The sequence below is a fragment of the Anomalospiza imberbis genome, chromosome 2 (genome assembly GCF_031753505.1).
Source record: "Anomalospiza imberbis isolate Cuckoo-Finch-1a 21T00152 chromosome 2, ASM3175350v1, whole genome shotgun sequence".
Lineage (NCBI taxonomy): Eukaryota > Metazoa > Chordata > Aves > Passeriformes > Viduidae > Anomalospiza > Anomalospiza imberbis.
Window position 1 is genome coordinate 110987981 of NC_089682.1, and position 12570 is coordinate 111000550.

A 12570-nucleotide genomic window follows, 5' to 3' on the forward strand; every position below is an offset into this window, starting at 1 on the left:
GTACTTTCTCCATGAAATGTATCTCGAAGAGTTGTTCTCAGCCTTGGTTCCCTAGAAAAGCTAAGTAAGCACAGGGGCCCTGCACATCCTGGGGCTTGGAGCTCTGGAATTTGCTTTGTCTTTCTGCCTAAATAAAGGCCATGAAAGAGTACTGGGAAAACTAGCCACTAACACAATAGGCTACAGAGCTACAAATATATGTGCAAAGAATACAGAGAACATATAAAAGAATAAAAGGCAAAAACCAAACAGCATCACAGGTACTTATTGCAGTGCACTTTGGAAGGAAAAGCTGTTTCTGGATTCACAAAACAATTATGTAAAATCCTAAGAGTTTCAAGGCAAAAATAATGAATGGAAATTGTTCATGGAACTACGTTACTGGATTTAATGTTACTCTCCACAGATTCCTATAATACTACAAACATAACAGGATATTTTAGAAACAAACTTGTAACATGGGGTAACTAACTCTGTTAGTTTCATAACATCAAAATGGCATCAAATTTGTATGTGGATACGATTTTAAGAAAATCAATATATGCAGTTCCACTGATTTCAAAGGCACACTGTGAGTTTGCTCCAGTACAGTATTTTTCTTATACTTTCAGTGAGTCCAAAAATAAATTCCCAAGAAAAGTAGTTATATTGAATTTATTCTTCAAAATAAAAAATATTAATTTATATATTTTAAAGTCCCATAGATATTGTCCTCAATTTTCTCATTGTTTCAGTGTGGCAAATAATCATTTCTTGGAAGTTGGATCTTCAGATATTTTCCATTTTCCTTCTTTTCTTGTACGATCAAGAAGTCACTCTTTCTTACCTTCTCACTAACTCCTGAACAGTTCAGGCTACTTGGTTTCAAGAGCCATTGAAGATACAACGATGCTTTCTCTTCTTTTCAAACCTGGAAAGAGATAGGTGAAAACAAGGAAAAACTGTGGAGAAAGTCATACCCATTCTAGGCTTTAGGTGAATGCATACAAAGATGGTCTTAACATGATAAAAAAAATTATCATTATTTTATTATAATATGGTCTTATTTTCCCATTAACCAGGAAAAATGCAAAGAGAGAAAGAAAATTATAATCTCAGACTTTGGAATGTAAATTACATTGCCTTATCTACAATTAAGAGAACCCAAAACTACAAAGAAAGACTCACTGGAATAAAGAATTGGAAAAATTCTGAAGATAATGCTTCACAATGACCAGAGCAGATGTCAGAGCTGATTTGGGTTACACAATCTGCTTTGCCAGTTTTCACGACATAGATTTGAAGCAGTGGATGTGTAGAATTTCTGCCAAGGTCTACATTTGATGTGGTATAGATTTGATGTGCCCTGGAACAATGGACTGACCATTAGCACTTGAAGTGCATTACATACATTTTTGGATCGTATCTTCCAAATCTGTTTCTTAGAAGAAATCTCTCATACTCCAAGAACACTTTTCAATTTTGTGCCAAACCAGTTCAAGTCAGGAAATCTGGTAGAGAGACTATAAAAACACAACTCTGATCTCTTGCAAAATGTTGATACAGACATGCTCAAAATCAAGTGACTTGAGTTATACCAAAATAGAAATGCTGGGCAGTTATTTTCTGAATGGCATATACACTGAAAACCTAATAATGGGAGGAAAGGAGACAACAGTTCTATAGACTGAATCCACTTTATGCCTCTGAAGATGCAACAGTGACTATAAACTATCAAGAGGGGCAGAAACTCCCCTAGCCCCTCTCTTGAGCACCTGTGCTGCACATCTGAACCTAAATGCTACTCCCAGCACCAGTAATATGCCATGTACCTTTAAGGCAGATAATGTAAAAGCTGTGGGGGAAGACATTCAATTCATACACATTGTTTTCTGTGAAAAAAGTCTGTGATCAGCTGTGGGAGAAAATAGATTTGTTTTTTTGAATTTATTCCATCATCACTGAGCTTCTATATTTTTTACTTTCTCAGCCTGTTTGGATATAACCTGTACTGAGTTTCAAAGTGACTCAGATGTAACCAGTATGGTCATTCCTCTGTTTTCCATAGATACCATTTTTTTCACAAATATAATTATTCATGATAAAAAAAATGAGACTCAGAAAAAAAACCACCCAAAGTTAATATGTAACATAGAATTTCCTTGAATTACTTCAGTTATCATAATCTAATAATAAAGATATTATCATATAGATTAGTAACTATGAGAAAAGCCCAAGGCCATTAAAATGATTGCTGTCAAAATTGTATACTGAAGCAGTGACACATTCTCTTCCCATAGCATATCTAATATGACCATAAAATGCTCAGCTTTCAAAGGATTATTGTAACTCCACCACTTTAGACTTATTTTTTAAAATATACTTAAAAATCTCAAAGTATTGGGTCCATTCCTTTAGGGTAACCAGCACTGATATTTCCCTTTAATGGATTAGCAAAGAAAATTACCGATGTCTGTGTTTCTGTATTCCTTCTCTCCTGATTAGAATGAATTGCCCATCCTTCTCCTGCACACATTTTGAGCAGAGCACTGTGATACTGTCTTGTTCCCAGTGTATCCAGACAAACTGTCTTGAGGAATTCTCTGTAGTTATGTGCTTGGAGATACTGTCTCTGATCTCTAGCATGTCACCACAAACAAAAAAGTTAACAAAGACTAAAGATAAAGAACAAACTTGAACCATTAAATGAAGACTACCTTGAGAGGGATGTATGGAGAGGTAGTGGCAGACCTGAGAGCTTAGAAGCTAGATCTTTATTCCCTTGTGTCAGAAAGGGAATAAACAACAGCCAGGAGCTGTAACAATGCACTTTGCTTTTAAGGAAAACCACCTTAGAAGTTAAAGATAAAAATCTGAACTATTTTGGCTGAAGAAAGCAAACTAACCTGGAAAGCTGAACCTTTGGACACTTTACTAGGCAGTCAGAGGCTCCTAGTATATAGCTGCTATTGTTTTTGTAAAGATTTTTTCTTGAAGATAGGTTGTAGATGTTTTATCTCTTCAATGCCTTGCGCCCTTTTCAGACCAATTTAGTGAAAACATTTTTACATCATTCTAGCATCCAGCCCTGAAAACTTTTATCCAAATATTTTAGTTCTTTTTTCAACTGTTCACCTTTATGCTGTGAATTGATTGATAGGTGTGTATTGATTTGCGAACTTTTACAGGTATAACAGTCTTAGCACACTACCTCTTTGTGCTGAATCTTTATATTCTAGCAATTTTTTTTTATGAGTCTCAATTGCTAGAGGGCATATTTAAATGGAATTGAACAAATATTTCCTCAACTGGTTTCACAAAGAAAGAAGTTGTCTGGCGTACTTTTTACTACAAATTTATATAAAAAACCATGTACTCACAGTTTTTTCAATTTTGTGTACTTTCACAGAATATTGGATGAAAAGCTCAAGAGTCCTTTATTGTCTTGACAGAGAGCATAAAAAACAGACAGCAACAGGCACGATTTCCAAATGCTTTTAACACGCCTCAAGCCTGACCTTGAAGGAAACACCTCTAAGATAAGAGTCAATATCTCAGAAGCTTGTTTTGTGGCCTAGACACGTTCAGAGAAGAAATTTATAGGATTTCTTTTTATTTTTGTGTTCCTGTATGAGCTTTAATTTTGCTGGTGGCGACAGGAACAATTTTAGTTGTCAGCTGAGATCAGGACTGTAGCTACGCCTGTCAGTACAGTAATTATGTTGAAAACAGTGATTTTAGTTCATGTGCAGTTACAGAAACTAACAAACAACCAAAATACAACCACTTTTGATACAAAGTAAATATATGCATAATTTCCTTTAAATAAACTGAGATTTCTCTTCCAGTAATATGTATTCATATGTATGATAGGAAGCATACAAATAACTATTAAGACTATGTTTACATCTATCTATCTTGAGAATAAGAACCTTTGTTTTACATTATTAACTTGCATCTCATGAAAAAAGAATTTAGTACAGGTGAAGAAGAAGAGTTTTACGGAAGAAACTTTAGGAAAGTAGGAAACTATGGAAATCAGGTTTTGAAAATGAATTATAACATTGACATTCTAGATTCTTATTTGCTGATATTCTATTTGGACTACTGCAAGAACATTTTGAGCTTTTTTGGGGGGTGGGGGGTGGGTGTTGGCAAGAAGAGTATGGGCTGGTGGTTTTATTTCTCCATTTATTTCTCATGTGAAATAATAGAAGAAACTTTTTCTAAGGATTACTACTTTCATTTTCTTTGAATCCTTAGGTTTGCATTCAAAAGTGAGTAACAGTTGCAGATCATCACATTCTTCAAAATTCTGAAATATTATGACAATTTATTGCATGTATTTATATTTATTATGACTATGTATTGCATATTTCCAAGGTGGATATCAGTACTCACATATCAGGTATGTGCCCTCTGGGTCATCTCATTCCTTCCTGTTGAGAACAGGAAAATCACACATGGAGGTATCAGAATAAGTATACCAAAATTATCATTAAATAAATAAATAATAAATAAAGCATTTTACCCTGAAAACATGACCACTAGTAATTTTGTTAGTTTTTCACAAATTATTTTGAACCTTCAACTGATATATAAGCATCAGATCCCCAAAGCTTTAACTAAAACTGAAATAATTGATTTCATCAATATTAAAGTGTTTTCTCAAAATAAGAAAAAATCCAAATATAGTCAAAAATATATTGAATGATAAAATGAAACAAAATGAGAGATATACATGAGCTTTTTTCAATATTTTTTCTATTTTAAATCTTATAAAAATCCAATATTTTGTGAAAAAAAATAAATAAATAATATCTTATTAATAAAAATAGACTATATTGTGAATTTTTTCAACTACATTTACTAGGAATGTTCTACATGTCAGACTTGACTGTCATTTTTTTAAGTGGTACCTTATTATTTATGAGAATTGAAAGCATGTAAAATCACCAAACTGACATAATGTAAATGTGATAAACCTGTATAATGAAATATCAGAGGTTCATCCTTCTACTCTACAACAGAACAGAACAAAAAAAAAATTTCAGTTCTCTGAAGTGTGTTGCCAGGAATCAGATTTTCACAAATAAACCCTTTAGATCATTGGTTAGATAGGGAAAACCCCCCAATATTAACATAATTACCATTCAGCAAGAGTGTGAGTTTTATGGGTATTTGGTTAGAAAGAAATAAAATTAGTTCCTATCCCTCCTCTTTTCCCCCGTGGCTTTTTCATTTCATTAGTTTTGTAGTCTATTGCCATACCCCAATTACTTCTACTTTGTGCACATTATTTCTGGGGTTTCCTAAGCTCTTCTGCTTTTACAAATATTTTTGGAGTAGAAGTTATTACTTAGCATAAGGATAGGGAAACATGGCAATTAAAATCACACTATCCATGCCCTTGGAAAAAACAACGAACTTGACCTTTTGCTTAGATGCCCACAGACTTTTTCAGGTTCTCCAGGGAATCTGAGCAGTAATATCTCGTTCTTAATACAAGAGCTCTCATCCTCTTTGCATGTTATACCTTGCCTCTGTCAAATGAAAGCATTTATGTGGTGCCAAAACCTTTAGTAGAGAAATAATACCAGAAGTATAAAATGTTTTGGGTTTTTTTTTTTTCTGAAGTAGGTGGTTTTTGTTTTTGTTTTTTTTTTCCAGCCTCTAATGAATAATAATGCAACAAAGTAACAACGGGATATTTATCTCACAATTATGAAGGTCTATATCTGAAACATTCATTCTAGACACTCTGTGTAGCCACTACATTCATGAAAAGCAGAATTGTAAAGTCACTTAAATACTACATTTTAGACAGGCATACATTTCCATGCCCATGGCATTTCTATGTTATTGGGGCGACAGTGTGGGAAGGTGGGAAAGTGGTTTACTTTGACTGGGCTACTTCTAAAGATTTGTTTCTCCCCCATTTTTGCTGGCTAGACTATTATAATTAATTTTCTATTACCAGCAAGACTTAGAATTCTTAAGGGAATTTTTTTTCTTTGATTATTCCACAAGATACTGACATTACTGCAGGTTACAATACAAGTTCAGCAAGCATGTTGAGAGAAAGGAGAGGAAAATTCTTGGAAAGATTCTGCTTTATTTACAAAATACACCAAAACCTTCACTGAATATACACTCAGTTTGACTTACATCATGATAATGGCAAAAAAAACCCAAAAAATATTCTTTGATTTTCTGGGTATTTATATTACAGCATCAATCCTGTTGTGATTGACCAAGTCAGTATAGTACTTTACATTTATTCTTTCACATTTTATTCAGATACAATGTACATTAAAAACTTCTCATATACTCTCTGCGTTTTGTCCGAGATTTTCCCCTGCAGACTGCTTTAGAAGTTGCTATTTAACATTAGAAAATGTATCAATAGCATTATTATCTGGGGATATGTAAACATCTGTCTAGCCATTAGTAATCTTTTCTGCTCTATCATTGCTAATACTCTCCATTATGTATGGAACAGATAAATTAACTGTAGAAAAAACTTGAAAAATACCCAGAGACGTGGCACCCAAGGGCCACATCCAGGTTTATAACAAACTACTTGGTGCAAACACAACCCAAACAAAATCTATGCTTTTGTTGCTTGTTTCCACTTACATCTGTAGGCATACCAGTAGCAATACGTGTGTGGTTATTCTTTTTGTTTTTTCTGTGTGAGTATTTTAATGTTTCACAGGTGGTCTGGTAAAGGGTCTCCAAGTAGCTAAAGAGCTATCCCCACCTTGCAGCAGTTATTCTAACAAGGATATTTGACCAGGATTCCAACAAAGATCTGAATAGACAGTGAGCATTTCCCTCATTAGGCTCTCTCAGGTCGAGATCCTAAAAATATTCAGAAATTTTGTTTAAAGCTTATGTCAGAAAGGAAGAGACATAAAGTTTAGTTAAACAAAACAGAATTTGCAGAGAAAGAAAGGATCATACCATAACAACAGCATACAGCAATCATAATATGAAAAAGAAGCATCATGGACATTTTTTACTATGAAAAATCCTTAAAAAATCATCAGACAAGTGGAAAAGCTACCGTAATTACTAAAAGAATTGCTAAAAGATAGAGGTTCTAGCCACCTGACCACTTGACCAGACAAAAAGAGAATGAAATGGCACTGAGTACAGGAAATAGCAAACTATTCTCTGTACCAGTTAAGCCCTACAATATGTGAAAACATGTGTGTTCACACTTTAAAACAACTCTAAATTCAGTCCTTTCAGAACCTAATAAAACTGTACAAAGTATTCTCATAAACGTTCAAGACAGAAAACTACCAGGGCTTGCCCAAATCTGCTTGACTAGTTTAAACATCAAAGAGCCAAGGCTTGGAGACTGGAATTTCTCCTTGTTGCATGCAAGCTTGTATCATCATTCTGCACCCTGTATGTAAAGAGGGACAAATACCTTCTTTTTCTGAAGTATCAAACCTAATGCATACCTCAGCCATTTTCTTGAGCTAATACTAGGCCTTATCAGAAGCTGTTCACCTGTATCGAGGAAGCTCAGTGAAATCTTCTGAAGAAAAGTGACATAAAAATGGCAAGTAGGTAAAGAAAGTTTCCTAATCTGAATTACTATACATCTCTCAGAAATCCATTTTCCTTCTCATCTTGTGAATCTGTCTTTTAGACTACAGTTCTTCCAGGATTAAAAGGGTATCATCTAATGCAAGCACATCTCAGTGCTAAACCCAGTCAGAAGGAATAGGTAATACATTCAAATTAAAATTTTCTGTTCCTCATGAATAATTGCTTCTATGAAAACATCCTGTGATCTTATTAGTATACAGCCATGTTTAGTATAGCTTCTGGTAGTGTACAAAAGTAAATAAAATGTTACATAACCCTTGATTACTCGTGTACTGACTCTTACCCTAAGCCCTATATTTTAAATTTCATTATAATAGATAAAAGAAAATAATCTAAAAGGATAAAGATGGAAGATTTTTTTATACCCAGCCAAATAATTGTAAAGACCTTACTATCAGATTTGAGCCAAGAAAGAACTCCAAGACAATAAAAGAAATCAGAATGGTAGAGCTGAGCACAGTTCAACTCAACCCATTATGGTTTGGTGCTGGTTTTATGTTAATTGCTTTTTTCAAGAAGGAAGAAGAGCTCAATGTATAGCAGTACTCAAATCACTTGAGAACAGGTTTATGGTCTTATGAGAGGCTGATGTGGCACAGTCACAATGCACTGTGTCAGCTGTCCATGGAACCACACTTCAGCTTTCCAGTGGTGTGAAACTATTTCTCCGCTGATGCTTACTTCAGACTGTCTCTTTAGGGCAAAGCCTGCCAAGTCACAGACTCTGCCAAACCTGAGTGCAGTTTTTTGAAAAATTTAGCCCTCTAAAAAATGAAACCAGCTAACTTAGAATGTATTACATCACTTTGATTAGAATAATTGTTGTCGTCCTCACCAAACATTGATTTGTGGCCCTGGAGGTGCAAAGTCAGAAACTCAAAGATAATTATACTCAACTCCCATTTGAAGAGTTACATTAAATGAATGTAACAAATTAAATTACTGATCTCTTGAAAGAATATTAATATGTTCAGTGAATACGGGCCACCTTCAACTTCTCATATAAAATATCCTCTTAAATATGTCTTCTGTGGAATAACACATCTGTAAAAGCAGGTGCCAGTGCTAACATGTAACCCAAATGAAGTTAAATAGGAAAAGTATTCATTCTCATTTTTATAGTCATTCTGAAAAATTTAATTTTTTCTGAGAAAAATCAGAATAATTTCCTAATGATAAACCTTCTTTAAAAATAAAAATTCCTTAGCTGTCAGTCATCTCTTTTCATCCTCTAGGTGGCCTTTAGGGCAAAGTCTATCCTTCCTGAGAATTGTTGGTTTCTGTGGGTTTTTAAATTTGAACAGCTAAACGGCACAACTCAAATCTTAGATTAAGTGTATTTTAATTTAAAAGATTCCTTAATCAGATTGTGGTTAATATATCTACTCTGGAATGCAACTACAAACTTTATTATTCCTGTAGATTATTGTTTGTTTGCTTGTTTGGTTTTGGTTTTTTTTTTTTTTTTTCATCACCACAATGCTAAATTCTTCAAGTGACAGCAAAATTTTGGCCTGTCTTGCACATGGAATTACTATACTCCATAGGATCACTATGAACCAAATTCCTAGAGATACTGAAGCACTGCAACTCTTTCCAGACAGCACTTGAACTTTGGATGTCCTGTAGCCTAATAAAATACTTTCTCATTATTTTAGCTTCCTATATAATAAAAATTAAGGTGAGGAGCATAGGCTGTGTGGAATAATTTCACAGTGAAGTGCTTAATTTTATGGCAGCCAGCTCTGAGAAGGTGGTGAGGCCTGTGCCTCATGTCTGAATCAAGAAACCTTTGCTGATATTTTTGTTCAGTGTGACATAGAAAAAAGTATTTGAAATAAAATTTTCTGGGAAGAGGTAGTGAGAAGAGTAGTGTTTCCAGCTGCCCTTTAAAGCCCAAGTAAATGCACTTTGACCCTTTGATCTCACAGGCATCAGGAGAGAGGGGAAGTGAGGGGAAGTGATAGAGATGCGAAGGGGAAGGAAGGGTAGGGAAGGTATTTACTATAACTTTCCTACACAATTGTTTTAAAAGTAATTTTTTATTTCAATTGTTTACTTATATTGACCATCTGCTATTATAAAAAGTCATTTGTTGTTTTGATTTTTCATTCTATCTTTGAAAGAAAACAGTATTGAAAAAAAGAAATTCAGTTAAATGTCTCAAAAATATTCAGAAGTGTTTCTATTTTGCTTGAAAAGGGTCAGAAAGTAAAATCTCTTCAACTTGGTCAGTTAATACCAAGAACCAGTCTTATTTTTAGAATTATTTTACCTTGGTAGAAGAGCTCAGTGCATTTTCATAAAGTTCTTTAGTTTCCATGGTAAATGGGGTCATTATTTCCTGTTGAAACTGATGGGTTTTACTTATACTTTAGAAATGCTTTTCATATGATGCCCACAAGACGTGCAGAAACAAATACACCAGAGGTCTATTGTTAATAGCTGTTAGTTCTTAAATCAAAAATTACACAAGGTCAATATAACCTTGCATTAAAGCCTATTGAAAACAATGAGTGATATACTGCAGCCAAAATAACTGACATTCTTGGCTGCAAATAATAGAAAGGCTTTGATTATCAATAAATTAAAAGAAAGTTGGAGGGGTAGAGGAAAAAGAGCTAAAACTGGGGATTTAACTCTGAGAATATATCCAATGCCTCAAAATTTTTTACCTGCAATAAATGAGCAAAAGAATAAAGCAAACTGCTAAAGTTTTATTAGAGATCTTGATCAAATCCTTTACAGCAGGTAAAAATTTCAATGTTCTTTACATAGAACTTGATTACTCTTTTTTGATTTTCCCTTTGACAGATTATTCTGTGACGCATACTCACATCTATCTATCATCTATCTACCTAGCTATCTATCTATCTATCTTCATAGCTAGAATATTGCTGGAATAAAGTAATAATTAAAGAAAACACTCAAACATCTGGAGGGTCTAAAATGTGTACATTTCATGCATGTTTAAGGAAAATAAGAAAATAAGCTTGATCCCCCAAAATGATACACCATCCATTTTCTCTGACACTTACAATGGATCTTTTTTTAAGGTACTGTCATAAGGAAATTAAGTTCAATAAAACTTTGGTTTTGCACAGTCTGATCCAAAACATGCAAAACTGAACAGTGCCTTCCTTTCTGTAAGACCTTAAGTGGTAGTTTCAAAATACTATAAAAAAGTGATCTGTTCTCTTCTAAATTAGACACAACGTTCCTGTGGGTGCCTTGTTAGCATGCCTTCAGCTGGTATTAATCAGCATGGTGGTTAGCCTAATGGAAATGGAACTGTGACAACTTTTATCAGCTCTTTCCTGTGCTCCCCCTCTAAGTGTTGCCTTAAAAATTCTATACACTGAAGTGTCTGGTAGTACTTTGCACTGAGAGAATCAGTGTCAATTGGCATTAACTGAGTCATGCATTTCTTCTGAAGCAAATAGAAAAGCTATCTTCTGTACGCTTTCGTCTGCACGCCCTGAGCCCAATATATAAAGCTTTTCAGTGGCAAGTGGGAGGCTTGCTGAATGGAAATGATTCCTTTCTCCATACATCCTACATTTCTATCCTTTCTGATACTATTTAATCTGTATGAAGATTCTACAACTGCCTCTTGAGAATGCCAGCACTTCAAATGAGCAGTATTTTATATCACAGGAGTACATGGGACAAGAATCAGGCCTATATACATTTGTATAGAAACTAACTTATATAGAAACTGAGTAAACTGATTTCTATTTGTGTTTCAGCAGGGAAACTAGGGAACATAATAGTAGCACAAATATAACTGCTTAACAAACAGACCCCTACAGTTATAGTGTTTAATAAGCCTACAAGGAACAATGCAAATTCTTTGGAGAACAATGTCAGGTCATTTTTCATAGCCACATTCACATGCTGAAAACAGCAGCTGGATGCTGAGCCAAGGAGGTCAAGAGTGGCAGTGCCTCATATCAGTGATAGAGATATTAGTGGGCAAAGACTCATTTCTCCTCTTTGTCCAGTTTTGAGTATCCCATTTATTACACAGTTTCAAAAAGCTATAGAACACAAAGAAATCTATCTCACCAACCTCAGTACACATTGTTTTTCCTGTTAAACAACCTAGGCTTACCCTGAATAAAACAGGTTCCTTTGCATACTATACAGTGCTTGCACAGTGTGTTTGCCATACCAAAATACCCCAGTTCAACTGACCTGAATGTCAAATATTGCAACATGTGTAAGGAGAGAATTAAATAAGCAAAGAGAGCAAAATGAAAACAAATGCTATGCATTTTCACACTTGCCCCAAATTAGACAATAGTATGTCTACACATCCACATTTGGAGTCTTACTGTTATTCTAATTCCTATATTGCCCTGACAGAGCTTGTCTGAAGCGTTACAATGCCACTTGCCATCTCAGAACCTAAAATCCAAAAACCCAACATAAAAACAAACCGCACAAGTCCTTCAAAGTCTGATTATTACTTAAGTTTTAACTTTTCAAAAGACAAATATGAGTAATACTGCCACTAAGAAAAAAGACAAGTATAACAGTACAAAGTACATGTTTCTATGAATAGCAGCAAATTTCATGTTTGCAAAGTGCTACTGTAATGAAAACCTCAATTTCATGGTCCAATAGTAATAAAATAAATGTTGACAGAAATTTGAGAAAGAAAAAGTTATATAGATGAAAAAATGGTGCCTAAAATATCTGGAAGCTTTCTGAAGCTGTCCTAGTTGTCAGTATCTATCTCTCACTGAGAAGGGATCTAGCTCAGTCCTGTACTGGAGGGGGTTTGAGCCAGTTCTCAGTGGTGGCAGGGTGCTGCTATACAGTTTAGCCACTTTCTCAAGTCAGCTCAATGGAAACATATCTTTGTTTGTTTGTTTATTTTGTTTCTTTGGCTTGTTTGGTGGACTGTTTTTCCGTGTGCTCCACTCATTAAGCTAAGCTACAGAACAATCACAGGTCCCA

General features: G+C 34.5%; 1 long non-coding RNA gene across 3 annotated transcripts; it reads right to left on the minus strand.

Annotated features, from left to right (window-relative positions):
• Positions 1-635: 635 nt before the first annotated feature.
• LOC137467330 (uncharacterized) lies at positions 636-8182 on the minus strand. 3 transcript variants are annotated; one of them, XR_010995493.1, is made up of 5 exons: positions 7889-8182; positions 6743-6843; positions 5413-5556; positions 4381-4418; positions 636-910 (listed from the first exon to the last, which is right to left on the minus strand). It is a non-coding gene; the product is annotated as an uncharacterized lncRNA (long non-coding RNA). The 3 variants fall into 3 exon arrangements; XR_010995492.1 differs by having other exon boundaries at positions 5413-5522; positions 7889-8181; XR_010995494.1 differs by lacking the exon at positions 5413-5556 and having other exon boundaries at positions 7889-8180.
• Between the last annotated feature and the right edge of the window lie 4388 nt (positions 8183-12570).